Source organism: Mus caroli, chromosome 7 (assembly GCF_900094665.2).
Source record: "Mus caroli chromosome 7, CAROLI_EIJ_v1.1, whole genome shotgun sequence".
In the NCBI taxonomy this organism is placed as follows: Eukaryota; Metazoa; Chordata; class Mammalia; order Rodentia; family Muridae; genus Mus; species Mus caroli.
In genome coordinates, this window is record NC_034576.1 from 53,616,699 (window position 1) to 53,643,304 (window position 26,606).

General features: G+C 38.6%; 1 protein-coding gene across 1 annotated transcript in view; it reads left to right on the forward strand.

The window, feature by feature from the left end:
* Window positions 1-26,606, forward strand: part of Nell1 (neural EGFL like 1) — an 807,173-nt gene that overhangs the window by 549,183 nt on the left and 231,384 nt on the right. The window lies entirely within an intron of this gene.

Consider the following 26,606-nt stretch of genomic DNA (forward strand, 5'->3'; position numbering starts at 1 on the left):
TCTTCTTCTTCTTTTTCTTCTTCTTCTTTCTTCTTCTTCTTCTTCTTCTTCTTCTTCTTCTTCTTCTTCTTCTTCTTCTTCCTTCTTCTTCTTCTTCTTCCTTCTTCTTCCTTCTTCTTCTTCTTCTTCTTCTTCTTCTTCTTCTTCTTCTTCTTCTTCTTCTTCCTTCTTCCTCCTCCTCCTCCTCCTCCTCCTCCTCCTCCTTCTTCTTCTTCTTCTTCTTCTTTTTCTTCTTCTTCTTTTTCAAGACAGGATTTCTCTGTATAGCCCTGGTTTTCCTGGAACTCACTCTGTAGACCAGGATGGCCTCCCACTCAAAATCTGCCTGCCTCTGCTTTCCAAGTGCTGGGATTAAAGGCATTCACACCACTGCCTGGCAACTCAGAACCTTGAAAAAGTGAAATTTTTGCAATCAAACTGAGAGAAGAGTCTTGCTTTCCTGTAGAAGTTACTAATGAATTAATCAGTGTTATAAAGTTTGCCTACTAAGTGTATATTATACTTTTAATAATGAAACTGAGCTATTGTAGAAGACTCCCACACCCACAATGATCTCCTTTCTACTGGTGATGGTTAAGATATTTGTGTTAGGAATTCTCTATGGTGTTTTGATGAGTACATGAGTTCCCTCTTGGACTTTTTAGCTCTCTTAGAAAAAAACACTTTGTTTTTAAATTATTAGATATTTCCTTTATTTACATTTCAAATGTTATCCCCTTTCCTAGTTTCCCCTTGAAAATACCCCATCCTCTCCCTCCTCTCCCTGCTCCCCAACCCACTCCTGTTTCCTGGCCCAGGCATTCCCCTATACTGAGGCATAACACCTTCACAGGACCAAGGGCCTCTCCTCCCTTGATGACTTGACTAGGTTATCCTCAGCTACATATGTAGCTAGAGGCACAAGTCTCTCTGTGTGTTTTCTTTGATTGGTGGTTTAGTCCCAGGGAGCTCTGGGGTTACTGGTTAGTTCATAGTGTTGTTCCTCCTATGGGGCTGCAAACCCCTCAGCTTCTTGGGTACTTTTTCTAGCGCCTTCATTGGGGACTCTGTGCTCTGTCTAATGGATGGCTGTGAGCATCCACTTCAGTATTAGTCAGGCACTGGCTGAGCCTCTCAGGAGACAGCTATATCAGGCTCCTGTCAGCAAACTCTTGTTGGTATCCACTATAGTGTCTGGGTTTGGTGGTTGTTTATGGGATAGATCCCCAAGTGAACCAGTTTCTGGATGGTCATTCCTTCAGTCTCTGCTCTGAACTTTGTCTCTGTAACTCCTTCCATGGGTATTTTCTTTCCCTTTCTAAGAAGGATTGAAGTGTCCACATTTTGGTCTTCCTTCTTCTTGAGTTTCATGTGTTTTGCAAATTGTATCTTAGGTATTCTGAGCTTCTGGGCTAATATCTACTTATCAACGAGTGGATATTGTGTGTGAAAGAACACTCTTAAACTTCTTTCAGTTGTACTTAAAAAATGTGGCTGTCAAATCCCTCCAGAGTCACAGACACCATAGTTCTCTACTATATAAAATGAATCCTGGAATACAAACCACATATTCAGTGATTCACAATTTCTTATGGTTTATTTGTCAACTATGAAAAATTTCATATAAAAATCAAAAGCTGTGAGCTAACTTAAATATTTACCATTATTTATTATATCCTATTTACAATATCCTTAAAGTTATACTTGGGAACGATGCAAACATAATCTTGCTAGGATCTGAAAGACGTTCTTTCTCAGTAGAAAATGTAAAAATGGTTTTACAAGCTCACAGTAATTTCCCCAGAAGGATTGGCATGCATTTGGAAGTGAGACTGAGAAAAGCAAAGAGATCATCAGTATCCTTATATCTAACCTAGCAGCTGTGGATACCAGCATGCCTCATTATCACACATGGAAGTTCTTCATCTGGGACCATAAAAAGGTCTCAGAGGTGCTAGCTCATCTATCCTAATGATGCATATATACATGGTCAAAAGAGTTGGATAAATTTTGCTGGAGGACAAAGTGATAAACAATCCTACATAGAAGTTCCTGAAAAAGTCAGGTACACAAGAGGGGATTTACCAACAATTGAAGACATTTTGGTTTGTAGCCCACCTTTTACATAGTTCAGACCTATAACTGTGCCATTGTTTGGTGAACAGAGCAAGGGTTTAACCTGCCATCTCTACCTACAAAGCCACAGTGGCCAAATTAACTATTGCACTCCCTACTTTTGACCCTTTTTCTTAACACTAGAAATATGTAGTGGTTAATACCAATTTTTAAACATGACAAGACCTAAACTCATTCAGAATGCAAGGCTTTGGACAGTGCTGTGAGGGACTATCATGACTTTGTTAACCTGTGGATATGTCCATTATAACTATATAAATTATGTAAATTAAGGTGGGAAGACCCATCCTAACTGCCAGGAAAATAGGAAGAAGAAAATCAACTAGACATAGACATTCATTATTTTCTGCTTTCTAATTGCATGTGCAATGCGACCAGCTACCTGAAGCCTCAGTCACTAAGTCTTCCCTATCATGATACACTTGAAATGTAGGCTAAAATGAACCCTTACTTCTTTAAGTTGCTTTAGTCAAGATATTTCATCATGAAGACAGGGGAGGTTAGGTAATACTGGGGCTTTATTCAAAGCACAGCCAGCTCAACTTCAGATGCCCAACTGTCAGCTCATGTTTAGCAACTGGGGGTAGTTATGGTGTAAGTAAGCTCAAATTGATCCCCAGTTTTAAAATGTCCATTCCCTGACACTCAAAAACTCTGGAGGTGACAACCTGTCACCCTTTATTGTCATTTACCATTTTCATTGTTACACTCTTCCACTTGAGTATCTCTAGAACAAATGGCATGAAGCTAATTTTTTTTGTTCTCTGCATCTTTACCATGATGACTAGTCCACAGACAATATGTAATACACATTTTTAAAAAAAATTAATGAAAAAGTTGACACTGGTTTGATGGTGATCATATCATAGCATTGCCGAAAAAGCAAAGAAAGGGTGGCCATTACATAGCACCTAGTAGGTTTCCAAAATCACCATCATCAGTGTTTCCCATTACATGCCATGGTAAATGATGATTGTGAAGGGAATCAGATATTATAAAAGGTGTTTAGTATTCCTGTAAAATACTTTGGACCATAGGAACAAGCTGTCTTCATTAAGTTTCCTGATTCTCTCTCCTTCTTGTTTCTTTCTTTTTTTGTATGCGTGTATCTGGTATGAATTTGGGTGTATGTATGTTTCTGCACATGTGTGGGTACATGTGTATATGAAAATATATGTGTGTGCATTGGAAGCTTCCCAGTATTTTTTACTTAAAAGTATTCTCTGTTAACTTGTATCTACCTATAGTTTACTTTTCTTTTTCTTATTTCCTGCAATGCATCCGATATGTTCCTTTTGAAACACAATAGAACCATGTAAACTTCTTCAGACACTGCATTCCGTGACTTCCCTTTGTTCTTTGGAGAAAGTCAGCTAAGCACATACAGTGCAATATTCCCTCGGCTGTAAGAGTGATTGAGGAATCCATCACTGAAGAGTCAAGACCTAGGACTGGGGCAGACTTATTCTTTATACTCATTCTAAGTATTTATTCAAGGAAACAGGGAGTAAGTGAAAGGTTTCAGTCACTGACAAGTGTTAGCAATTAGAAGAACTGATTTATTGCAAAGTGATAGTGTCTGGCTTTCATCTACAAACCTATCCAAGGTGGTTCTTTTCTAAAGAATTCAGGAGCCCACAGAGCAGTGAAACAAGTGTGAAGTCTGTTGAGCTTGCTTACCTCAATTGAGGATCTCACCTGCGTCATCAGGTATGTGCTCCTCTCTTGAGCATCTAGCTGTGGCATGTTGGGATCCAGATGTGGTTCCACGTCTTTGCTTCCTCCCTTTCAGTAAGTCCAGATGCTGCTGCATACCAGACTGGAAGGATGAATGGATGGAGTCTGCAGGATCTCAGTCTGGCTGGGAGCGAGTGCTCTACCGAGAGAGAGAGAAGGCATTCTCTGAGGAAGATTTTAGTATTTCAGCTCTTTTAGAAGATGGCCTTCTCATAGGCTATTATTGGGAGGAGAGGCCTTTGGTCTTGCAAAGATTATATGCCCCAGTACAGGGGAATGCCAGGGCCAGAAAGTGGGAGTGGGTAGTTTGGGAAGCAGGGCTGGGGAAAGGTATAGGGGACTTTTGGGATAGCATTTGAATTGTAAATGAAGAAAATATCTAATATAAATTGTTTAAATAAAATTAAAAAAAAAAGAAAAAGGTCACCACTTTAAAAAAAAAAAAAAAAAGATGGCCTTCTCTTAGGAGGATCTTAGAGTTATAGCTCTCTTAGATGATCTTAGTTTGTGAGCATACTTTTATTCAGGGTGCTTGTATGCATATATTTTACTTGAGGTAGAATAGGGATATATATCAATTTTGGAGAGTGAGAAGGATGAATGTAAAATCATTAGTTAAAGTTTAAAGCTTTGTGAATGGCTCAGTAGTATGGAGAGGCATTCCAGGAATCTCAGGTACTTGCTGGGTGGGTTTTTTTTTTTTTGAGGGGGGCGGGGGGAGAGGAGGTTGAACTTGTAGGTCTTCCAAGAACTACTTGACTTTTCCCAGGTAGGGGATTGAGGGGTTGGGATCCCCAGACAGAGTCAGAGAAGGGGAAGCCCTGCTGGTAAAGGAAGACCTCCATTTTGAACAGAGCTCTGAGGAACTGTCCGGTCATGGGAGATGGCGATGTCAAATAGCAGGTTGTGCCCATACTCACCTTTCTGCACTCATTCTGTCATCTCATTTTTGTCTTTACCAGCCTCTCTGCTTTGCTTTTATTTCTGGAATACAAAGGATAGCAGCATGCTGTTTGCCTTTATCTGACCTCATTCTTACCAGCTCTCTGTTTTGATTGGTGGCCTTAAAATGACTCACTCGTTCATTCAAATTCTAGAGTTGACATTCATCTCTAGTCTGCCACACATAGGAGGTATACTAACATTGAAAGAGTTACTTAACCTCTCTGGTCTCTGGTTTGTTTAATTTTTTAGAAGGCCAAAGCTTATCTTCATGGGAACATAAATGTCCCTTGGGGTGGGGGTGGGGGACAACTGGAAAGAGTAGAAGGAGGGGAGGCTGTGGTTGGCATGTACTATATAAGAGAAGAATAAACAAAAAGAAAAAAAGAAGAAAATGCTTGTCTACTGCTAAATGGGGCCTTCAATCTAGTGGTTTAGGACAGATGATTGTGTGTTATAGTTCTGTAGGTTAAAGGGAATGCTGGGAATGGGGACATCCAAGACATCTTTCTGGATGATGACAGTAATGGCTGCCTGTCAGAATCCTCAGTTGTCCCCACATGTACAAATTGAAGTAACTGGGTCCCTTCACAGCACAATACCTGGTTTCTAAGCTGAAAAAGAAAGAAAGAAAGAAAGAAAGAAAGAAAGAAAGAAAGAAAGAAAAGAAAAGACAGACAGACAGACAGGAAGGAAGGAAGGAAGGAAGGAAGGAAGGAAGGAAGGAAGCAAGAAAGAAAGAAAGAAAGAAAAGAAAAGACAGACAGACAGACAGGAAGGAAGGAAGGAAGGAAGGAAGGAAGGAAGGAAGGAAGAAAGAAAGAAAGAAAGAAAGAAAGAAAGAAAGAAAGAAAGAAAGAAAGAAAGAGAAAACTAAGTCTGTATATTTCTTAAGGCTTAGCCTTGAAAATGTCTCAATACTGTTTCTTCTGCATTCTGTTGGTCAGAATGGGCTAGAGATAGAGCTGATTTAAGAATAAGGAAATATTTAGAGGGTTAGGGTTAACATTGGAGTCTGGGGACTCATTGCACGGCATTCAGTGGAATACACAGTGTTATGTGGCCACACTAGGAAACACAATATGTAATAATGACAATTTGTTTCGGTGCCTGCCTTGCTTGCCATAGGCATTGCTTATCCAGAAGTTGCTCTTCTGATTCTCCACTTTCCCCATGACCTCTTAGCTAGCTTTAGGATCTATGAATTCTGCTCTACAATGCTCTGTGTTAACTCCATCTCCCCTCGTTCCTTTTATGCTTTTAGCCAATGAGGATTAAAGAACCCTCTATAGCATCCTGGGTTTGAACACCGTCATCTCACATCTTGTCTTGCAACAACAACAACTCATCTATTTGATAATAGCCTTAATATATCACATGGTGTTTGAGGGTACGATATATTTCTTGACGAACTTCTAGTTCTTATATTGACCATTGCAGTGATTGCATAGGAGGTATATACACCCCATTATGTTGAAGACAATAATTACAGTTTATGTGACATATTTTGTCTATTATGCTTCATTCCTTATTTTGCACACTTTGCATATATCATTTACAATTCTCATGTTAACTCTCTTCAATGATTGTTATGCTCATCATTTAACAGAGGAGAAAACTGGTTAGACATTAAGACATTTTCCTGCAGTATCACCAACATGAGGTGACTGAGCCAGGTAGCTCTAGAGTTACCACCTTTGAGAGGTCACGCATGAACATTTGCTATTAGTGAATTCTCAATATTATATGAAAGGCAATGAGTTTTCTGCAATAGGCTCATGTTTCCCCATGGAAACAATTCACAGGCATGTTAGGGTACTGGTGCATGCACACCCCAGACCACAACAGCCTCCTACAGATATAGCCTCCCCCCAACACTCACACACAGCCACCTCCACACATGCACACACATGCATATACATTTATTTACCCCCCACCCCAGCCCTTCACACACAGAGCCTCCCCTGCCACCTGTACATGCAAATAAAAAATAAAATAAAATAAATTATCAAGTCAAGGATGCAAATCATTCCTCTGGAGTAATAACTGAAAAAAGAGAGAAGCCCTAGACTAGAGATGAGGGGCTGCTTGGATAAAAGACTTGCTAAGCTGTAGTTGGTGCAAGTCTAGAATATCTGTAACTCAGGAGAGTAGTAAGTCAAGGTCTGCTTGGGCTACAGAGTGCATTCAAGGTCATCTCATACAACTCAGTGAGATGCTTTCACAATGTAGAAGCAAGTAGAAGAGAGTGCTGTGCATATATCCTCAGTCTGAGAAAATGTCCCCAACTCCCGAGGCCTCGGAATCATCAACAACAAAAACATCTAAAATAATGATATGTGGTAGACGCAATCATGTCATTTTAAATTACCACAGATCAGAGGAGGAATTTGAAGGGAGTGTCCAGTGACAGGTTATCACAGAGTGTGAGAACTCTGACATTGCAGGCTCAGCTTTGGCAGGGAGCTGAACACAGAGCACAGCCAGGAGGAGTTTGAAGGGGGGGTGTTTGGTCCTTAGAGTTTCCCTGACAATGTGTGTAATATTTGAATTTGAGTGGCAGGGAAATCTTCACATCAGAAGGAATTCATTTACGGTGGTAGAAAGTACAAGCTGTTATATCAGCAATTGTTCTGGGGAGCCTAAGGAAAAGGGAAAAGGTGTGCGCAAAGTGGGAAAAATGCCTCAGACTCACTAAAGTCACCAGAAAGAAGGAAAGAAAGTCTTGTTATCAATTTTACAAGTGCTTAAAACTCAACTGAGTAAAAATGTCTGCTGACAACCCTCCAGTTTGGGTCCTACTCATTTCAAACACCTAGTTATAGACGTACATGACCAAGGTTGTCACAAAAGAATGTCACCTGTCTAGTTACAAAACTGGTATGTTTTTATTTTTCATAAAATGCCTTCAAATAAGAATTATTATAAATGCTCTCTGTCTACCCAGTAAGGAACTTATTTAAGGGAGGAAATATTGACCTTGGTTATACTGACTTAATATTTTCATAAAGATTAGATGGAGAATACATTGTAAGAAGAGAAAAAAAATATTCCTAAACAAAGAATTACTAATTAGTCACAGAAGTATACTTTTCAGAATTGCAAATATTGAATGCCTGTGGTAGTTTGAATAAAAATGACCCTCATAAGATCATACAGTTGAATGCTTAGTCACCAGGGAGCAGAACTCTCATTGATAGGATTACAGGGGTGAGGAGTTGTGGCCTTGTTGGAGGAAGCATGTCACTGGAGGTGGGTTTTAAGGTTTCAAATTCCCACATCACTGTGCTTAGGGTTCAGGATGTATTTCTCAGCTATGGTTCCACCACCTGCCTGCATGCTACTATGCTTCCAGCCATGATGGTAATGGAATAAACCTCTGAAACTGTAAGCCAGGCTCCAATAAAATGCTTTGTCTTATAATTGTCCTCTTGTTCTTGATGTTTCTTCATAGCAATATAATAGTGATTAAGAAAACTCCATTGTTTAATTAGGTTGATTACAATAGCTCTCTCAGAGTACACCTTTGTATTAAAGCATCAAGATACACATGCATATACACATGTATAAAGTATATATATATTTAAATGGTCAATTCTACCTAAAAAAAATAAAGACTGAAAAAACAAACACTGAAAACTTTGAAAATATAAACTTTAATACAATTCAATGTTGGCCCATTATAGAGTTTATAAATATAAATCTACTATGAAAAAATGGGGTGACAAGTCCTAAAGGGTCGAACTCAGTTCTCATGATGCCACGAGAAAATGCATGAAACACAGACCAAAGAGTTCCCCATATCCAGAGACTCAGAAAGACATACAACAGATAATGATAGGTTTGTTTTGATCTTTAGAGTACTTAGAATCTGGCTGTGCATTGGGGAGATGGTGAGGTTCATGTGAAAAGATGAAATAGAATTATTTAATAGTCATATTCAAGGAGAAACAATATTTCTTAATGAGTGTTACTTAATCATAGTCTGCTCAGAATATATTAAATACAACTATATATGTACATTGGAATCTGTAAGTCAAGTATTCACATTGCTGTCTATCTATGTTTTACTTAAGTTATTCAACTTTGGACAGACTATTTTCCTTTCTGTAAATGTTTCCCCTGGGGCCAATGGGGTGGCTCAGTAGGTAAAGGTGCTTGCTTTCAAACCTAATGATATGAGTTTGACTCCACATACCCACTTGGTGGAAAAGAGAACATATTTCTGCACGTTGTCCTTTGACTGAATACATACTCAGTTCACCCTGACATAAGTATAAGATAAAATTAAATCTTATAACTAATGAAAAATCATTTTACCTAAGTTTGAAATTGTTTCTTGAAATGTTTACAACATCATCTAAGCACAGATCTCTGTGGGGAAGTAAGAGAGGAGATTGTGCAGTTATTGTGCAGAAACCTGCAAAGTAAGACATCAAGATTTCTAGATTCTCTTATGGAAAGAAATACAAAGGAGCTTCAAACGAGGTTATATTTAACTCCTCACAGCTGCAGCCAGGGGACATCTGTGGCACTTCATCTAGTTTTGATCTTTCAAAGTCCTGAAAGGTTTGGTTTCTTGAACAGGTGTACAGTGTACTCAAAAGCCAACTTTATGCCAAGCTTTCAAAAAGAAAGCCTGATTTATAAATAACTTGTTTTATCCAGGCTAAGAAATATCTCTAAGACTGATCCTGTGCTAGGTATTCATGTTCTGATGACATTAAGCTATTTTTGTCTATAACGTATTCTTGCCAGCAGCAAGATCCTTGCAGGTAGTGACCTCCCAGTTCATTCTCTCACTTGCTCACTTGCTGCTCTGTGTAGATTGTTGAGTGAGGCTCCTGCTTCGACCTTGTAAAACTTGGAGCCCTGAGGTTTCATCTTTGAGAGCCCATAGGCCCTCCCTCAAGCATCTCTCAGTACTGAGGGAATCAGGAGTAATTAGGCCACCAAATAACGGAGCATACTCAGTGTGGTGATAGAGAGGTATGCCAGGTAATATGAGCAGGGAGCTACAAGAACAGAAGGCAAAGGAAACAAGAGTAGCCTCCCAAAGACAAGGCAAGCTTCAACTGAGCCTTAAAACTTCAGGAACAGGAAGGGGTGAAGTTGTAGAAGGGAGAGGGAGGAGCATTGTGGGTAAGCATTGAGAGCTGGGCTGCTGTTCTTTACTTGATAACTGACATTCAAAGCCATTGCAGCATTGTGTTGGAATTTTGATGGGGATTGCATTGAATCTGTAGATTGCTTTGGTTAGAAAGGGCATTTTTGCTATATTCATCCTATTAAGCTATGACCATGGGAGATCTTTCCAACTTCTCATCCTAGCACAGACACATAGGATACATACAAAGTAAACTGAGTAAACCACATGAAACAAACCAGCAGGCAATACCTATCTATGGACTCTCTATCAGCTCTAGCCTCTAGGTTCTTGCCCTGGTGAAGTATCTATCCTAACTTCTTTCAGTGATGGTCATATGGATGTATAAACCAAATAAATTATTTCCTCCCCATGCTGTTTTTATTTGTGATGTCCTATCACAGCTATGATAAACCCAACTAAGATGGGTTGGGGAGCCTGGGATGAGAAGATCAAGTAGCAAAACGGGAGGAATAGAGGGATGAGGTGGGGGAGGGAATACAGGTAGAGACAATCAAAATTAAGGGCCATTACACACACACACACACACACACACACACACACACACACACACACACACCAAGTAATGGGGGAGGGAGACAAAGCTTCAAATGAAGCTTTCAGTACTGGTATTGATTATACCTAATTGAATTATTGGCCAAAGGGACCCCACGGGAACTCCCAAACAACTGAGTCTATTGCCAAGACTATAGAATTACTCCCTACAAACTGATGGCAAGCCCTCATGGCTGAAGACTACACTCACACAACTCACAGAACACGGAGAAGTCAAGCTTCATAGACCCTTTCCCACTATGTTCCAGCATGTTTCATACAGAAAAGCACTCTACATGCTCTCAAAAGGGAAACATAAACACCAGGCTACCATAAACCGTTTAATATACAATGGCGTCAGACCTGCAAGCTATATTAGTGCAATGTTGGCACAAAGCTTGTGGGAATAACCAACTAATGTCTGACTTTACTTAAGGCCCACAACATAGAACCCATACCTGACAATGCCTGGGTGACAAAGAATGTAAGACTACATAGCCTAGGGACCTACAGTAAAACCAAATACTACTGGGACTTCTGTTATTGTTTGTTTGTTTGTTTGTTTGTTTTTAAGTAGCAATAAAATGACTACCAATGACCTTCTGTTATACTTATAAATCAGTTATACTCATAGATGGCCTTGCTTAGCCATTTTCAGAGAAGCTTCCTCCTATAGCAGATGGGAACAAATAAAGAGATGCACAACTAGGCATTATGCCAATAAAAAGCCACTCTTTCCTAAATGGGATGTCTCAATCAAATCCAACCCCTCAGGAATCGTGGAACCCTAAAAAAGAGGGTGTAGAACAAGTGTAAGAACCAGAGGGGATGGCAGACGAAGAAAATGCCTCTAAGTTCACCTAATCAAAGCTTCTATGAATACACAGAGACTAAGGCAGCATGCACAGGATCTGCTCAGGTCTGCACTGGATGAGGTTTTAGAGTTGAATGAAAAAGTGGTCACATGTCCCATCTCTAACTCAGAAGCCATTTCTTATTGGTAACCACTTTCAAATGGAAATTTAGTTTTTTTTATTTTTTAGGGAGTTTCACTCAGGGAAACAAACTAGTCTTAAAGGTATATGGCACTTCATTAGAGAATACTTGTCTCATGTTATGTTAGGATCTTTTTTTTTTAATCTTCTGTCTATCTATCATCTCTCAATATCTATTAATCTATCTATATTTATTTATAATCTATCATCTATCTATAATCCATCTGCCCTGAAAACTGATTCGCTAGGAATATTTCAGGGTCTATGGTAGTAGTGGTTCCCATTTTTCTGTCGCATTAGGAGGATATGCAACCTCTGGATGACAGAGCACCACTAGAGATTGGCTAAAGCATTTCGCTAGACATCCTAGGTTCTGGGAAATAAGCAACATTTCTCATGACTGCCACTGGTCCACCCCATGCTTCCCTCCTTCATTCCCAGGGTGGCATCTTTTGCCAAAAGCATCATCAAATTGTGTGCTCTTATAGGAAGCTATAGTGCACCTATTTGGAGAAACTTCAGATGCAGACAGCTTAAGATATTGGCGTTACTTGTCCATGCATGTGATTTTTATCCATATTGACAGATGCACTTTACAATCTTCATGGGATTTCAGCAAGAAAAAGCTTAAAATGCACAGGAGGGGAGAGCACTTCTCTCCCAAGATCCCTGCTGAGCAAGTAACAGTCTATGGGAAGTCATCTATTTAAACAGAAATAAACACGCCTTGGGATACCAGGAGACTATTTTCAGCTTTATTAAGCTATTTTCAGCTTTATTAAGAAATCTGTGTTTAATTTTTTCCAGTCCTATTCACTGCACTTTTCTCTGTGTGTGGACCAATTAGAATTCTTGATGAGAAAGCAGCCATGGCATTCTGGTATTTACGGGGACATGGTGCTTGCGGAGGGGAGTAAGGAGCCCCCAAGGTTCCCAAGTGCACAGTCAGCTACTTGTATTTAATCTTAATCAGCTTGTCATTGGAAACAGCATTTTTAGTAGTCATTGTTTATCCCTGGCACCTGGAAAATTTTAATTAGATATTCTTTTGTTCTTTCTAAAAATTCCTAGAATGCTTAAAAATCAGTAATGCATATTAAGGCAGACACTGCTGAGGTGAGGGTCAACCATTGGTTTGCATGTGTGTATATCTCAGAGCATAAAGATAGGCCTCCTTGATCTGGGTCCTTCTAAATACTTAAGAGCCATGGACAGCATATGGGCTAATTAGCACATCTGTCCTTCATGTGCAGGCACTGTGGTTTAAACTTTTACATAATCTCTGCGTGATTTTTTTCAACTGTGCAAAACCATGGAAGCCTGTGAGCTCTTGGGCATGCTGCCAGAGTCTGAGTTCATGTGTGCATCAGTCCTGTTGTGGGTGGAAGACACCATTCCCTTAGAGCCTTCTAGTACCTCTGTCTCTTACCATCTTTCTGTATCCTCCTTTGCACAGATGCCTTAACCCTGAGGGTAGGAGTTTCACAAAGGGTTTTATTATTTTTTGACAGAAAGAGTCTGGTAGGGGGATGAAGAGTGAGAGGGATGGTAGAAGAGGAGAGAGAGAACGAGAGAAATAACATGAAATTCAGTAGGTAGGGAATTGGGAAGGAGTTGAGGGAGGAGACAGATAAAATATAATCGGAATATTTGGTATAAAAAGTAACAATTTAAGAACCCTACAAGTCAGTCTTCACTCAAGAAACAAGTTGTTCACACTTCAGTCTTCATTCTTCTTGAGTTTCATGTGTTTAGCAAACTGTATCTTATATCTTGGGACACTATGCCCCTCCTTAGAATTGGGAACAGAACACCCATGGAAGGAGTTACAGAGACAAAGTTTGGAGCTGTGACGAAAGGATGGACCATCTAGAGACTGCCATATTCAGAGATCCATCCCATGATCAGCATCCAAATGCTGACACCATTGCATTCACTAGCAAGATTTTGCTGAAAGGACCCAGATATAGCTGTCTCTTGTGAGACTACACCAGGGCCTGGCAAACACATAAGTGGATGCTCACAGTCAGCTATTGGATGGATCACAGGGCCCCCAATGGAGTAGCTAGAGAAAGTACCCAAGGAGCTAAAGGGATCTGCAACCCTATAGGTGGAACAACATTATGAACTAACCAGTACCCCGGAGCTCTTGACTCTAGCTGCATATGAATCAAAAGATGGCCTAGTCGGCCATCACTGGAAAGAGAGGCCCATTGGACATGCAAACTTTATATGCCCCAGTACAGGGGAATGCCAGGGCCAAAAAAAAAAAATGGGAATGGGTGGGTAGGGAAGTGGGGGGGNGGGTATGGGGGACTTTTGGGATAGCATTGGAAATGTAATTGAGGAAAAGATGTAATAAAACATAAAAAAAAAAAGAAAGAAACAAGTTGTTGACCTTCCTGCTATTCAGCAACATTTATTTGGTGTTGTAGAGAGAGGTCCATAGACACATGCACATTATTAAAAATCATGTGGATTTGTGATTGGGGGTTGGCCCACTCAGCTAGGTCATTCTTCTACTTTATTGATTATCTTTTGACATTCACATTATTCTGCTACAGGCAGACAAGGGCTCATGAGTGGTCTAGAATCCACAGTGCCTTCACTCCCATGTAGGGTCTTGGTAGGTAATTGTCTGGAGTAGCTCTGTGTTATCCAATGTGGTTTCCCAGCCCCTGCGAGGCTAGAACTGCATGGGCTCCAAGTAGGAATGTTCCATAAAATTGAGCCTGATGTTCAGGTGCTTTTGAAGATCTGCTTACATTGAATTGGAAGATATTATCCCCTCAGAGCAGGTCATTCAGATATATGTAAAGTAAAGCTTGACTAAGACTCTGCTTGGGATGCCCATAGTTCATTTACCTGCATTTACCCAGGAGGACTATGAGCATGGCCCCCCCAAAATTTATAAACTCACTTAGATTATGTGATCTCTAGGAGACCATTTTTATAACATTTTAAAATTGTAATGGAATTATATCACACCCCCCTTTCTTTCTCTTTCCTCCCTCTAACCCATCCCATACACCCCTTTGTTCTCTCAAACTCCTGGTCTGTTTGTTTTTTGTTTTAAAACTTTAATTGTTGTTTCATAAACACCAGCATATAACTTTGTAAATAATATTATTTCCCAAAAGGTAAATTACTATAAAGTCTCATGGAAACAAATCTTCCATATCTATGGCATTGTGACCCTGGCTTCTGTCTTTAGATGGAAATACAAGAGAGTGTTTGCCAGTTCATTGGCTTATTGAGATGGACTGCTCAATACCCAAGACTAAGCCATGGAAATAGGCACCCAGTACTAATTGATCATTGATCTGCTCCATTCTGTGGGTCCCTCCTGTGTTAGGTCCCCTAAAAAGCCAACCTGGGTAAGATGTGGTCCTTTTCCTCAAGCTGCTTAGAGTCTAGAAGAAAATATACTACTAGATGCTAGCCAAAAAAAAAAAAAGTTGAGTGTGTGTATATATATGTGGAGCATATATCTTAAGACATTTTAAAAATTGCTATTATTGGAAGGCTCAATGAATTTCAGAAAGGTGTTCCTCTTAAGAGATATATTCTTTTCTCCTGGTTGCTATAGTTTTTTTTTGTATTGTAGAAGAAATTGAAGCCTTTATTCCTCCGGCATATTTGGCATTGTGAAGAGCCAATTTTTCTCAAAGATGAACTAACATTCGTGTCAGTCCAGTGTTGGAAGAATCTCATCTACTATACTTACTTCTTTGTCTTTTTGTTTCTGTTTTTTGGTTTTGTTTTGTTTTGTTTTGGTTTGGTTTTGGTTTTTTTTTTTTTTTTTTTTTTTTTTTTTTTTTTTTTTTTTTTTTTTTGCTACTTCAGTTAATCTCCGCCTGGTACAAGCCATGAAGCAATATTAGTTCCTTATTTATAGAAACTTTTTAGGATACAATGCCATGAATAAGAAGAAACAAGCAAACAAAAGAAAACCAAACAAAATAACAATAACCACCCCCCCCCAAAAAAAAACCAACAACAACAAAACAAAAACAAAAACAGTCTTCTGGAAAGCTAGTATACTTAACACAATATCAGTGTTGCCTTATCAATGTAACATTTGGCACATGGGAAATGCTGTCACACTGTCTTTGTGTTGCTAGAGTAAAATACCCTGTGTGGGTAGTTTTTCAAGAACATAAATGTGTTGCCTATCATTTGTGTGGCTGTTATGTACAAGATTTTAATACAGGAAACTTACATCTAATGAGGTCCCAGTCCATACTTCCATACTGTTGTGACCCCTGGAGGGCACGGTTAATTTACCTTCACAAGGCAGATGTTGGAAGAGAATGAAAGTCTAGCCCTTTCTAATCCCATTCCCAGGAGCAGATTACTCCTAATTTGGTTGCTTCCCAATGGCCACACTTGTTCATACCATTGCATTGGAGGATTAATTTTCAACATGAGTTTTGGAGGTGATATTGTTATCAAAAGCATAGCAGTAGGTCATTTAATACTAATTTACAAGGTAGAAGCTGTTGAATGCTCATGCTTTATACTCTGAGTCTAAAGTCAAATACACCCTCACAAAGCCACCCTGATGCTTTGTACACATCCCACAACCATTTTTAAGTGTTTTCTATATGTTATTTCCATTGTCCATGTCTATGTACATGTCCCATAACTCTTTTCATTTTCCATAGGAGACAGGTACATACCTGGTCAAGTCAGATGTAAGGCTTGAACCCTGATCTTCTTGAGTCTATAATTGATTCCCCTTTCCACTTAGAGACACAGAGTTTGCCAAGTGAGAATGTCTTGGAGTGGGTTTCAGTAGACTCAAGATTAGATGTGAAATCTTATCATAGTTCAGAACCAAACAGTTTTATTCTGGTGGTTTGAATGAAAAGAGCTGCAATAAGCTCATAGGTAGCAATATTCCTAGAGGTGTGGCCCTGGAGTAGGTAAGGATTTGTTGGAAGAAGTGTGTTACTTAGGGCAGGTTTTGAGATTTCAGATGCTCAAGCCAGAGCAAGTATGACTGTCTCTTCCTGCTGCCTGTGGATCCAGTGGTAGAACTCTCAGTTCCTTCTCCAGCACCATGTCTACCTGCGTGCCATCATGCTTTCCACCACGACCATAATGGACTAAACTCTGAAACTGTAAGCCAGTCACAATGAAATGTTTTCCTTTATCAGAGTGGCTATGGTCATGGTGTGTCTTCATGGTGATAAAACCCTAGAACATATATAATCATGGTTTCTAACATGCTTTTAAAAGTCTTCTTTTTTACACGGATGTCAAAGCCTGTACATCCATGTTAATTTAGAACATGTTTTCTTCTTAGCTTCCATAATATGTCCTGCATCCTTGCTCTTGCTTGTCTACTTATATTTTTTAATAGCATGCATTGTCTTTAAACATTCTATTCCATCTGATTAATTATTTTCTATTTAAATTTACGTTTTGGGGAATTTCATACAGACCACTATATTTACATAACTCCCCATTCTTCTTTTTATTTTCTATTTCTCCCATGTGTCCCTCACAGCCTTTCAAATTTATGACCTTAATTCTTTAATTATTGCTACTATGTACATATAGTAAGCATTAATACATACATGTTATGTTAATAATACATATAATCTCCTAAGTTCATTTAGTGCTGCTCCTGTGAGTATGTGTGTGTTTAGGGATGACCACTGAGATTGGATAACCTATCAGGGAGATCATTGCTAGGGAAAACTGAATTTTTCTCTCTCAGCAGCCATTATTTGCCTATAGCTATAATCTTGTGAGATTTCCTCTATCCACATTGTTCTTAAAAATCTGTGTCTTGTGCCCTAAAATGCAGACTACCGTGGGGATAGAAATCTTTGTCTGTTTAAGGAGGCATCCTGTGTCTAAAACTTCATAGATATTAAGAGGCTCCCAACAAATACATGTTAGACATTTTTAATTTTTTCCCTTTGTCACATAATATATCCTATTATGATTTCCCCTCCCTGTCCTCCCCCCATTTCTTTTCCACCTCCACTCCCATCTAGATCCACCCCTTTTTCTCTCTAATTAACGTAAACAAAGAAATAAATAAAGAACAACATTTTAAAGGATAATCATCTAGTCTTATAAACTAAAACAAAACTAATTCATTGGAGTAGGATCAAACAATCATAAGGAAACAAGCCCAAGAAAAGGCACATGAAACAGATATAGACACAAAGACCCAGTCATTCACATACCTAGAAATCCCATAAAAACACTAAACTGGAAGCTATAATATACACATAAAAGACCTGTAGGGTAAAAAGAGAAAAAAGTATAAATAAAATAAAAAATCAGATAATTTTACAGAAAGAAAAGGTACTCCCATGACCCTTTGAGACAAGGAACCGCAATGAGGCCGTTGAGTTCATTTTCTGTTGGTCTCTACTGCTGGACATGCAGCCTACCCTGGGAGTAATTTATTTCCCCAGTGGGGTTCCATTTGGAGACAACTAAATTTTCATTTGCATGTGGTTATCAATTGGCAATAGCTTCTGGGTTAGAGATGGAGTCATGTGTCTACTTTCTTTTCATCTCTAGAACACAATCTGGCATAGACCCAGGCAGTCTCTATGCTTGCTGTTTTAGTCTCTGTGAGTTCACATGCACATTGATCCTGTTGGTTTTGAGGGTCTTCTTTTCTTAGTCCCACCTGGTTCTTTCACTCTTCTCCATCTCTTCCACAGGGTTCCTTGAGCCTGAGCCTTGAGGGGAGGGATTTGTTATTTGCATATAGGAAGACTACTGATTTTTGTGAATTAATATTTTATCCAGATACTTTGCTGAAAGTGTTAATCAGTTATAGGAGTTGTCCAGTTGGATATTTCAGGGTCAATTATATATACACTCATGTCATCTGCAAATAGAGACACTTTGACTTCTTTTTTCCCCCCAATTTGTATCCCTTGACCTCCTTCAGTTGCCTTAATGCTGTAGGTACAACCTTAGGTACTTTATTGAATCATTAAAGAGAGTGGAAAATCACTTCTTGTTCCTGATTTCAGTGGAATTGCTTTGAGTTTCTCTTTGTTTAAGTTGATGTTGACTATAGGCTTGTTGTAAACTCCCTTTATTATATTTACATATGTCCCTTATATCTCTAATCCTTCTCCTACAACTTTATCATAAAGAGATGTTAGCTTTATCCAAAAGCCTTTTCTACATCTAATAAGTTGATCATGTGTTTTTTTCTTTTTCCTTTTTTCCTTTGGCTCATTTGGTAGATTACATTTGATTAACATATGTAGCATTCCTACATCTCTGGAATAAAGTCTATTTGATCATAGTGAATGATCTTTCTGATCTGGTTTGCACATATTTTATTGATAATTTCTGCATCACTGTTCAAAGAGATACTGGTCTGTAATTCTTTGTTGGATCTTTATATGGTTTGGGTGTCAGGATAACTATGGCCTCATAAAATAAACTTGGCAATGTTTCTTCTGTTTCTATTTTGTTGAATAATTTGAGGAATATTGGTTTTAACTGTTCCTTGAAAGTTTGATAGAAGAATTCTGTGCTGGCACTGGACTTTTTTGGTTGGGAAACTTTTAATTACTGCTTTTATTTTACTAGGAGTCATAGGTCTGTTTATATTGTTTGTATCATTTTGACAACCTTGGTAAGTGGTATGTATCAAAATATTCTATTTTGTTTAGATTTTCCAATTTCATTTAGTACATGTTTTAAAAGTGTGTCCTTAAGAGCTTCCAATTTTTGATTTTTCTCTGCCTTTTAGTTAATTTGGTTATGGGCTTGTCAATCTTATAGTTTTTCTCATAGAATCAACTTTTTTTTTAATTTGATGAAAAAAATCTTTGTTTCATTGATTCTTTGTATTTCTTTTATTAATTTCAACCCTGATTTGATTATTTCTGGTTGTTTTCTCAAAGCTAGTATGATTTTGTCCTTTTGTTCTAGAGCTTTCAGATTTGCTGTTAAGTTACTGGTATTATATCTCTCCAGTTTTGTTTTTATGTAGGTAGTTAGTACTATGAATTTACCACTTAGAACTGCCTTTATGGTATTGCGTATATTTGGTTATGTTGTGTATTCATTTTTATTCTATTCCAGAAAGTCTCTGTTGATATCCTGCTTTAATTCATGATTGTCAGATAGCATGCAGGGTGCTATTCTAATTTTCTTGTATTTGTTTAGACAGTTTGTGTTAATTTTGAAGAATATTACATGATTTTCTAAGATATATATATATATATATATATATATATATATATATATATATATGCCTATTGTTGAGAACGGGTATGGTAGTCTCTTACTCTCAGTGTGCAAGGGTCAATATATGATCTATGCTTTAGCGATTTCTTTTAGGAATTTTCATGCCCTTGTGTTTGGTGATTGAAAGTTTTGCTGGGTATAGTAGTGTGGGCTGGCTTGTATGGTCTTTTAGAGTCTGCAGCACATTTCTGGTTTACAGAATCTCCATTGAAAAATTAGGGGTACTTCTAATAGATCCGTCTTTATATGTTACCTGAAATTCTTCCTTGTAGCTTTTGATATTCTTTATTTGTTCTGAATATTTAGTGTTTGGATATTATGTGCTGAAGGAAATACTGATTTTAGGCCAGTCTATTAGGTGTTATGTGTGTTTCTTGTACCTTAATAGGTACTGCTTTCTTCAGGTACGGGACATTTTCCTCTTTGTTGTTAAAAGTATTTTCTGTGCCTATTCCTATTATTCTGAGATTTGGCCTTTCATTCATAACGTCCCAGATTTCCTAGATGTTTTGTGGCAGAAAATTTTTTTTGATCATGTTATCTATTTCTTTTTATCATTTCATCAATGCCTGAGATTCTCTCTTCCATCTCTTGTATTCTGTTGGCAAGGCTATCTTCTGAGGTTCCTGTTCAAGTTTCTAAATTTTTTATTTTTAGTTTTTCCTCAGGTTGGATTTTCTTAATTCTATTTCTAGTTTCAGATCTGGAGCTGTTTTATTAATTTCTTTCCATACCCTTTTTTATGCTTTCATTGCTTTTAAAATTATTGTTCCCTCTTTAAGGATGTCTATCTTAGCCATAAAGGATATTTTAAGGTCTTTGTCTTATGCTTCAGCTATGTTGAAGTATTCAGGGCTTATTGTGGTAGATTGCTGGGCTCTAGTCCTGGCTATTATTGATTGCGGTTTTTGATGCTGGTGTCTAGGCATCTGAATTTGGGGAGACTGTAATTCTGGGTGCTTTGTTGGGAGGGTATTTTGTGTCTTGGTTTCAGTTCCCTTTCTGTTTCTTAGGAGGATATGGTGGCTGTGGGTTGCCTGGTAGGGATCCCGCTGGGTGTGTCCCATGGGGCTTCTAGGGAAAATGTGTTCCTGGGTATCAGGAGCTGACACTTAGGAATGGGCATGTGCTAGGAGAAAGAAATTTGAGGGGTGGCTCCATAGGTGGGAGGAAAGCAAGTTGTTCACCAAGATTTGCTAAATCTCCTGGGAATGGGGACATCTTGTAAGAAAAGGTCACAATAGGTAGTCTGCTACAGAGCTGGGGATGAGACTGGGGGATTGGATATGCAAGAAAGGGTGGGAAGAGTGAAGATCTGAAGTCACCTTCCTACTTTACTGATCTATTTGGTTCTCTAGAAGGCGAATTTATTGTGGGTTCCCAGGGAATGCCTGCTGAACTTGGTGCTGGGCTAACAGGATGAGTAGGGTAGGAAGTTTGGAGGCAGAGAGATCTGTGTGAATTACTGGAGATAGGGGCAGAAAGGAGGGAGAGAGGGCAGCAGGTGGTCTTCCAGAGATTTGCTGTGAAACTGGGAGATTAGATTTATAAAGAAGAGAGAAGGGAATCTTTGCTGTTTGGCCACCTGCTTCCCTGTCCTGAGTGGCCTATGGATTTCCAGGGAATGCCTGATGGATTTGGAGACTAGGATTAAACAATGAGTGGGGAGGAAGGGGGTTCAGAGGGGAAGATATGTGTGAAGATGGGGGTGGCAGGAAGGGAGGCAGCAGCTGTGGTCTGCTTCACAGCTAGGAATGAGATTGGAGCAGTGTATTTGGAGGTGAGAAGGAAGAGATGAACATCTGCAGGAATTTACCCTATTTCCCAGCATAGACTTTTAAGGAGGACAGAAAGGTCATGAATAACACTTCTAGGAGCAAGAATATGGTATATGCAGGACAGGAAGATATTGGCTGCTTCTGGTAGTCTCATAAGTGTTTCACTTATGTGAAGAATTATGAGGGAGAACAATTTAACAGTGGATGGGATGCACAATGGAAAGGGTTTCTATGTCATGCAGTGTCTTTAGTGGTCAGCAGAAGCAACCTCTATCCCCAAGACTTACCAAAGAACAATAATTCTAGTGAATCAGTGATTTGTTTTCAGAGGGCACCCTTCACCTGTTATATTGATACTATATTTAAGTTTATGTTTAAATATATAGGTCAGTTTCCCTTGTGAGATGACCAGAAACATTAAAGGAATAAGACATGATATATTTTGTTGGTTTGGTTGTTTCATCCTGAACTCAGGGAGAAAAGTATGCAGATGTGCTAGTCTTCATTTATGGTAATTGAATTTTAAATTTAATTTAGCAGTAAAAATCTGCTATTGGGAGGATTGCTATACTGTAAAAGACGAGAAGTACTTAGATTCTAAGGGTGCTTAGAACTCTGTTTGATATCTGAGAGGTGGCAAGCATAGAAGCACCCACATTAATCACAACTGATATTCCATCAAGCTAAATGCAACAGTGTGTTTACCAATGGGGTGTTTTTAAAACATATGAAAAGAATACAATAAACGGGACAGAAGACACAGGAAACCCTGCTGTGATGGTTTTCTGACTAGAGGCTGGCTAGACAATGTAGACTTTATTTATTATGACATTATTAGAAATATTCATGAGAATTCTTTTTTCCCCAAAACAGGGTATCTCTCTATATTCCTTACTCTCCTGGAATGAGCTCTGTACATCAGGCTGGCCTCAAACTCACAGAGATCCTGCTATCCGTGCCTCCAAAGTACTGGGATTAAAGACATGTGCCAACACTACCTAGCTCATGAGAATTAATTTAAAAGTAGCTGCCTATTACTGAATTTCAATAATTACTTAACATTTTAAACACCTTTGGATATTTAAGAGTCAACATTTTTAAAATCATATTTATTGAAGTAGCAAATGTCTTAGTGCATTGGTTTTGTTTTTCATTTTAGGGGTTATTTACCAGAGAAGTCATTTTTAGAGTGAAATACTGAGTCAAAGGTTATGCACGATTATTTTCTGGATTTTGCATGTCAGTATGGCCACAATAGACTTTTAATTTTGTACTGTTATTACTGTGGGTTGAGCTGATGCTTGTCAGAGACACCTGCTCCTGCCTTTGGGCCTTTTTCCTGTTGCAATCTGGCATTTATGCAAAGCCCTCAGAATTTCTGCATATGCAAAATTTTGTTTTCAGTCAAGCCAACCTGTCAATAGACTGGAGCCACTAATCAATTCATTGGACCTGTCAGTCAATCCACCAACAAGATGGCTCATTTTATCCATAAACCTGGATTGATTTAGTGAAGCCTCTTGGGGAATAAAGGCTTACTCAATAAGTCATGTCAGGAAGTGGGGCTGAAAAAAAAATCAAAGAATAAAGTGAACAAAGTAGTTAAATACTTGCTAATGACTTCGTAAGGTACTCCTTCCTGAAAAACAACCTTAGCCAGCCATGGAATGTTCAGGAAGCATCCATTTCTCTTACTTTGTGTTCAGGGAGATTCTGAGCTAACTGTCATATGATAATGTTTTTATTTCCATTCCTGGGTAGTCTGGGAACAATGTTTTCTTTGGAATGAAATGGTTCAGTCTTCTCCGTTAAGTGACCCTTATTTAGATAAAGCTTCGATCAACTTTGCCTAGTCACCAAGGACACACTCTCTCTTTCATCACAGTTGTACACAGCTCCTGGCTTCACAGCAGACACAGAGACAAAGAACTCCTAAGAAGCCATCTGAAGTTATGAGTGTAAGCTTATCACACCATGGGTGAAAGAGGACCACTATTTTTTTTTCCTGTTGTAACCCGCAGAAGGCTTTTTTTTCTCAACAGTGATACTATCTCCTAGCATTGCCATCATGACCATAGAATATAATAACACAGGGCAACAGGAGCCAAGATTAGCTGACACAAAATAGGGTTGAGTCCTCTTAATCTATTCCATGACCTTAATGGAATAAGTATCTATAATTATAGGCTTATTCTATAAAGTACATCTTCTATTATGACTGCGTACTTACTTACACATTTGGTTTTAGAAATAAACACTGTAAGCATGGTCTGCATTATGGCTTCACTGGGTATGTGTTGATTTGGAATCATGTTATAGCTGGTGTCATGGATGTTGTTATTGACAACTCTTTGGCTAATGAAAATTGAAAGCACTGTAGTGACTAGTAGTAAGAAGACTGTGTCTAATCTACTATGGATAAATTGTAACATTTCAACCCATTTGTAGCTAGCCCTGAGTATGCATGTATTGATTTAAATGTAAGCATTTGGGCTAAGACTATAGCTCGGTGGTAGGAACATGCCTACCACTAGTATGCATGAGGTCCTGGGCTCAGCTCCCAACTTTTACAAGAAGGAAAGGAACAGAGGGAAGGAGGAAGGGAGAGAGGAAGAAGAAAGAAAGCTGCATGTATTAGGTATTTACTTATAAATTTGGTGCTATTGTTAGGTAAAAGCAAATTCAGATAACAAGAAAAAGAAGAAGGCATGATTTTTTTCCTCCTATTTAAATTTTATTCTACAGATTCCCAAGCACACAGACACGTCAAAATTTATAGGCACACACAGCTAGAAGAATACTTCTTTCCCAATAAGAGCTCTGCTTCACAATGTCTATAATTTTAAACATACCACATATTGGTTTCTTCCTAGACTCTTGTTCTAAACATGTAACATTAATTTGGGGGCAATGAACTGTGACCTTGAACGTGGACCCTGGTCAGGTTCTGTGATCTGTGCTACAGGGCAGGGTAGAAACACATCTCTTACACTTATTTAAATTAGATGGCATTCTTTCAATGGAGTGCTCAATAGTGAGCCTCCATTCTAAGGAAGAAAATTCAACTATACTTCAATAAGAAATGAGATAAAGCTTTCATTGGAGAGTATGAAACGAAGTTCATTTTATACTCAGAATTCATTAAAAATTATGGAGTATGATTCTCTAGTCTTATGTCTTCCTAGAAACATTGAGCCATTTGTCATGTTAGAAGATAGACTACTTGAAAAGCCTAAATGAGACAAAATTCTAAGGAAGCATTACTATACTCTGATTGTGTGAAGTCATATAGCTCTGGGCTAGGACACTTGCTTTGATGCTGACCACCAGATGATTTTAGTGAGTCATTCAATGGCTCTGTCCATCAGTACATCTCTGAGTGTATTGTGAAGCATAACAGAAGTGTAGGCATGCCAAGGAGAGCACAGTTGACCCTACTAGGAAGTTATTAAAGACACCAGTGTTGACACATAGAATATGCACTAAATTAAATGAGGTGGATTTGGAATCTGATCTCTGAGCCAAGATATCACAAAATTAAGCTGCAGATAATGAGAGGAGATTAAGCCTCAAAGTTTCCCCCTGAGAATATTAATAGACAACGAGGATGTGGAAGTGTCTATGGCCTCTATGACCTTGCATTTCTTAGACTTGAAGAACAAACAGGTGTGGGAGGAGCATCTGTTTTCTCTGTGGGGTAGCAACTGGCTCAGATTTTCTTACTGCAGAGTACACTGATTCAATTACAAGATTATAGTGAGTTAGTTTTAGGAAGACGTTTTCCCAGGGATCATTGAGCTGTATTTTCTTCTTTACTTCCTCTAAGCATCTAATTTCACTTCTTTCTCTTCTCCAGTTCCCTAGCAGTCTCTCAAACTTCCTTTGAAATTTATCTAGCAATGGGAAGTCATTTTACGGCACTATCTTGTGACAGCATCCTAAGCTGCTGATATTATTTCTAATTATATACACGGTAAAGGGTTTAATTTCCTCCTTGAACCTCTTAGGCACAGTGTGTCTAACAGGTTCGTTTTGATCATCCCATGGGGTTGATGTCACCGTACAGGAATCTCATCAAAAGAAAAAGGATTTTAGAGCAAGCAGGTCCTAAAATGTCTTGAAAGAAAAGAAACTTCCCGGGATGTTAGCTTAGATATCACATTAGACACTGTAAGCTTTTGTTTGGGTTTTACCTTAGTTCTGTCACACTAGTATAATACCCCTATTTTGCTGAAGGGAAATATTCCCAAGGTTATGCAGTAAGCCAATTGGCAGGACCATTTTTGATTCCAGTCCAAACTACAGAAATGTCTTTAGCACTTTATACTACCTCTTAAAAGCCTAAAAATTACTTCTCATGCTCATTTCCTGGTGTGAACGAGGCTGTCCATCATTTCTCACAGTGCTTTCAGAAGCATTTGACCTTCTTCTCAACATCACCCAAACTCTGCCTCAGCAATAAGGGTAGAGATTATGTGCAGACCAATGTTTCTTCAGGAGCAACTGGCCTTCAGCCCTTCATAATTTGATTGGATTGGGAGTGTTTAGAAGATAATAGTCTTCCATATAAAGAACCAACTTTGATCTCTGGCTAATTCGTATTTGAATGTTGCTTATAGGTTTTTTGGAAGCAGATTTGGCACTTATTACGAAGATATTTTAACATAGATATAAGCAGGAAGAGAGAGGGGGAAGAAGGAAAAATAGGAAGAGGAAGAAAGTTGAGGAGGAAGGGAGAGTAAGAGACAGACAGACAAAGAGAGCTAGCAAGAACAGAGCCAAGACTTTTCATGCCTATATAAAACTAGTATATAGCAGAGCTGAAGTTCAAATTCAAAACTTTCTATACCCCAAATATGTGTAGACTAGTAGTCTCAATGTAGACTAGTGTCCAGACATGCTCATAATCATACCATGACATTGGCAAATAATAACATTTGTTCAAATAATAACATAGGCTCCAATCAGCAAGTAGTTCTAGTATAAACTGTTGTGCCAGGCATTGTGGAAAACAATTCCTACAGATAAGTTGAGATTGTGACCAAATGCCTTGCTTCTGGCCATTTCTTGTATATAGTGTAGTGTATATAA